We start from the raw sequence: 5000 nt of genomic DNA, 5'->3' as shown, positions 1-5000 counted from the left end.
CTTTCAATAGCTCCTGGATAGCATCCGCGAGGAAATGTGTTGGCAAAACGGCGTCATCAGGAGAGCAGAAAAAGGAGGCTTGGTGACCAGGAAGGCCCTCATGGGAGGGGGAAGGGGAGTGGGGTGGCAGAGAAGGAAGGGGAAGGAGAGGAGGAAGAAGAGAAGCGGGGGAGTCGGGGGAACGGGGGAAGGGGATAAGGAGAGAGAGAGAAGGGGAAGGGCAGGAAGACGGGAAAGCAGAAGAGGAAGCGGGCTGAGGGAGAAAGACCGAAAAAAAGAGGCTTGGTGGCCGGGAAGGCTTTCATGTGGTGTTCACAGAGAGGGAAGGAAGGCGAGGGGGAGAAGAGGTGGAGGGGGGAGGAAGGCGAGGGGGAGAAGAGGTGGAGGGGGGAGGAAGGCGAGGGGGAGAAGAGGTGGAGGGGGGAGGAAGGAGAGGGGGAGAAGAGGTGGAGGGGGGAGGAAGGCGAGGGGGAGAAGAGGTGGAGGGGGGAGGAAGGCGAGGGGGAGAAGAGGTGGAGGGGGGAGGAAGGAGAGGGGGAGAAGAGGTGGAGGGGGGAGGAAGGAAAGGGGGGGGGGGAGAGGTGGAGAGGGGAGGAAGGAGAGGGGAAGAGGAGATGGAGGGTGAGATAGGAGAGGGGAAGAGGAGATGGAGGGGGAGGAAGGAGATGGAGGGGGAGGATGGAGAGGGGAAGAGGAGACGGAGAGGGAAGACTTTCAAGCGATGCTCTGGAGGAGGGGGAGGAGAGGGGAAGGGGAGGATGAGAAAAGACGCAAGAGATAGATCGGAAGAAGAAAAAGAGAGAGGAGGAAGCGGGGGGAAACTGACAGACCGAAAGAAAAAAAGGAAGAACAAGATAAGTCAGGTCATCGGTATGAGACATTCGCTGAAACTCAAGCTTAAGAATTCTTGTCTTGGAAATAGGAGACAAAGGAATAAATGAAGGAGGGGATAAGGGAGAGGAAGGAAAGTAAATAAGTAAGCAAGTAAGAATTCAGAAGAAAGCACTCAAGCGAACAAACAAGTAGTTTAGCAAGCAAACAAACGGATAATCCGTTCATACAAGCTCCATGCATGCTTGCGAATAAGTAGCCTGATAACCGAGTAAGCAGTTAAGGAAGCAGGCAGACAGGCTAGGAATCATTAACATAAAGATATAGTCAAGCAGACAGGTAGGAGCAGAAACAGGCATACAGATCGACTGTCAAGATGCAAAAAGGTGGGGAAGCAAGCAGTCAAGTAAGTAGGCAAGAAAGCAGGCAAACTAGCAGGTAAGTAAAAATGCAAGTAAGCAGTCAAAATTATAAAATATGTATAGACAAGTAGACAAGCTGCTCTGCAAGCAGTTGGATAGGTAGATAAAGAAGACAAAGACAGAGAAATAGACAACAGCCAAATAGGCAAACAGAAAAGAGAAAGAGAGACAAACAGACAGACAAGCCAAGCAGCTGGAAATGAATCGGAGAATGGAGCAGGATATGGCAAGAAGGACATCGATATCAGAGGCGCAAGAACCTTCTCCGGGCTACTCTTTCTCTTCCGGCGTTCAAGGACAAAATAAACTCGCCGGCCACCAGGACTTGGAGAAGGAAAGTGGACGGCCCACCCAGCCAAGATGGACGGGGACAGATGTGAGCAACAGGGATATATGCGGACTCTAATTCACCGCGTTCGTTTTTTTTTTCCGTTTTTTTTTTTTTGCCGTTCGCCTTTATAACACCAGATTTAAAAGTTTTCGTCTGTGAAGGCGGTGGCAACGACGGCGGGGGAGAGAGAGAGCGAGAGAGAGAGAGAGAGAGAGAGAGAGAGAGAGAGAGAGAGAGAGAGAGAGAGAGAGAGAGAGAGAGAGAGAGAGACAGAGAGAGAGAGAGAGAAAGTAAATATATATTCATTTCACTTTCCCGATCCGTGGTTATTCTTTCTTGGTCTCTTTCTCTCTCTCTCTCTCTCTCTCTCTCTCTCTCTCTCTCTCTCTCTCTCTCTCTCTCTCTCTCCAGTCTTCGGTCCTCTCTCGTCTCTTCGCTCATCCTCTCTCTCTTCTCCCCTCCTACCTCTCTCCCTAATCCCTCCCTCACGTCTCTCTCTTCCTCTCGTCAAACTCGGTCGCCTCTCTCGCTCTCTCGTCTCTCCCCTCTTCATTTTCCTTTCTCTTCTTTTTTCTCTGTCTTTTTCCGCTTCTCTTCCCCTCTTTCCCTCTCTCTCCTCCTCCTCTCGTACCTCCACCCCCCCTCTCCCTCATTCTCACTCCTCCCCGCCTCCTCCCCTCTCCCCCCCTCCCCCACCCCCCTCACTCCGCCCCCCCCCTCCCCTCTCCCACCAACCCCGCTCCACCACACCTCCCCCAACTCTCTCATTGCCCTCTTCTCCCCCCACCAGCCCCCCCCCCCCCTCCCCCCCTTATTTTTTATGTCTTCTACTCTTCCCTTTCCCGTTCTTTCCCTTCACCTTTCCTCTTCCCAACTCCTCCCTACACCCTCTCCACCATCACCCCCCCAATCCACACCCCCCCCCCCCCCCCCACCCCTTTCCTTCCCCTCACTTCTCTCTCACCCTTTCTACCTCCTCCCGTTCTTCCTCTCCCCCCCCTCCCCTTTCATTCCCCCCCTCTCGCTTTCATCTTTCCTCCTCCTCTTCTATTCTCCTCTCTATCCCTGTTCCTTCTTCTTTTCTGTCCTTCTCTCTAGGATTCTTCTCTTCTTACCCCCCCCCCCCCCTCTATCATTACCCTCCTCCCTTCCTCACTCTTCCTCTCTCCCCCCTTATTTTACCTCTTCTTTATCCTTATCTGCTTTCCCCCCACCCCCCCCCCCCTCCCATCTCCTCTTTCCCTTTTTCCCCTAAATTTTTGCCCTCCCTGTCCGCTTCTCCCCCCCCTCCTTCTCCCTTTCCCTTTCATTCTTCCATTCTCCCCCTTGTTAACCACCCCCCCTCTCTCCCTTCTCTCAGACCTTCCTCCGTCCTCCTCCCCTCCCACCCCCCCCCCCTTTATACTACAACATCAACACACTCCTCGTCCGATCCTATATTATCCTCCCCTTATATCTCTCTCACCTCCGTTCACCCCCATTATATAAATTATCTTTCTACTCCTCCCCCCCCCATCACCTCCCCCTCTCCGTCCCCCACTCGACCACTCCCATTCCACACCCCCACTCACTCATTCCAAATTCTCCCCTTCTCCCTCCTCTCTCGCCGTCATTCTCTCAGTCATCAACTCTCTCTCTCTCTCTCTCTCTCTTTTATCACTACCTCTCACTCTCTCTCTCTCTGTCTCTCTCTCCCTCTCTCTCTCTCTCTCTCTCTCTCTCTCTCTCTCTCTTCCTCTCTCATCCCGACTAACGCCTCTCGCACCTCTCTCCTCTCCCCCTCTCCGGTCTCTACTCTCTCTCTCCCCCCCCCTCTCACTCTCCGCTCATCTCTCTCTCTCTTCCTCCTATGCTCGCCGCGTCAATCTCTCCTCTCCTCTTCTCATCCTTCTCTCATATCTCCTCCCTCTTCTCGTCATCTCTCTCTCTCTCGCTCTTCTCTCTCTCTCTCTCTCTCTCTCTCTCCACCTCTCCCTTCTCTTCGCTCTCTCCTCCTCCCTGTCTCATCCTCCCTCTCACCCTCCCCGCTCTCTCCCCTCCCCGCCCCACTCTCCGTCTCTCTCCCCTCCTCGCCCTCTCTCTTCTCACTCCCACTCACCTCCTCCCTTGCCGTTCTCCTCTCTCGCTCTCCCCCTCTTCTCGGTTCTCAACGTCGCCCTCCCCTCGCTCCTCCCCTCTCTCCCTCTCACGTCTCTGCTCGCCTCACGTCTCCGCTCTACCCCCTCTCTCCTCCTCTGCTCCTCTCACGTCTCCTCTCGCTCTCTCCCTTCCTCCTCTCGCTCTCTCTCTCCCTCCTCTCCCGTCGTTCACCATGTCTCCGGCCTTTTTTCCTCTCTCTCTGTCTGTCTCTCCCTTTACCCTCTCCATGCACTTTACAAAAAATAAATAGATGTGATGTAGGGCTTGCTGTCCCTGCGAGGACCGATATCTTCCTGATCTCTGATCTCTTTTGGGCCAGGAGATGTCTTAATCATCTTAATTTTTTTTTTTTTTTTAAATAAAAAACAAATTTTTGGGGGGGGGACAGGTTTCTTCATTATCGGTGTTTTAAAGTTATTGCAATTTGCAATTCCGCTAAATATTGCAGGCACCACCTCCAACTTATTAAGCTTTATAGTTTTCCTTGGCTGCTGTTATACACATGCATCCACATTAGAATGTGTCTGTTAGTTTGGGAGACTGTATGAAGGAACGTAATTGTCTGTGCAGCCCCATTCTCATCTCCCGTTGGGGACTGAGCCCGTGAATCTGACTTCAGTTCATGTTCTCTAAGTCATCCTTATCTTGAGATTGACTTTAACCCTTTCTAGTGATTCATCATCGAGGTCCAGGAAAACATGATCAAGAGAACCTCCTATGATGTCAGTTGCATAATCCGTGGAGGAAGGAAACTTATCAGTTGTTGATTTAAACTCACTCTACAATATTTTTTGGCCTTGTATATGTCTGATCTCTCATCGGAGTGATTGGTTAGTCAATCGATTGGAGTGCTTCCTTGCACACAGGAAGATTTATCGCCTCCTTTCATGATCTGGAGAAAAGCATTTCCATTCATCGAGAAAGATCGACCTGCAGGATTTCTCTGTACACCCCTTGTCGCTCTTGAAAGTCTTTTCTAATCCTGTGACAACAACCGAGTATTTTATTTTACTCTCAGCGTTGCCGAGATGATCTCTGCAGTTACACTAATTTGATATCATTCTTTGATATGAAATTAAATATTCGATAAAAAAAAAAAAAAAAATGGTTGGAAATCCATGACCATTAGCGAACATGTAAGTGTAGCCAAATCGAGACGGCTTACGTTCCGTTCTGGAACCAGGTCAGAGGTTGTAGGCAGAGGCATGTGGGAGAAACTATCAATATTGCTTCTGATGAAGAGTTCGTAATATTTCTTGTCTTTGATGTCTCTTCGT

Source organism: Penaeus japonicus, unplaced genomic scaffold (genome assembly GCF_977035675.1).
Source record: "Penaeus japonicus unplaced genomic scaffold, GWHDUDI00000001_assembly GWHDUDI00000037, whole genome shotgun sequence".
NCBI classification, from domain to species: Eukaryota; Metazoa; Arthropoda; class Malacostraca; order Decapoda; family Penaeidae; genus Penaeus; species Penaeus japonicus.
Note: the sequence above shows the minus strand (reverse complement) of the source record.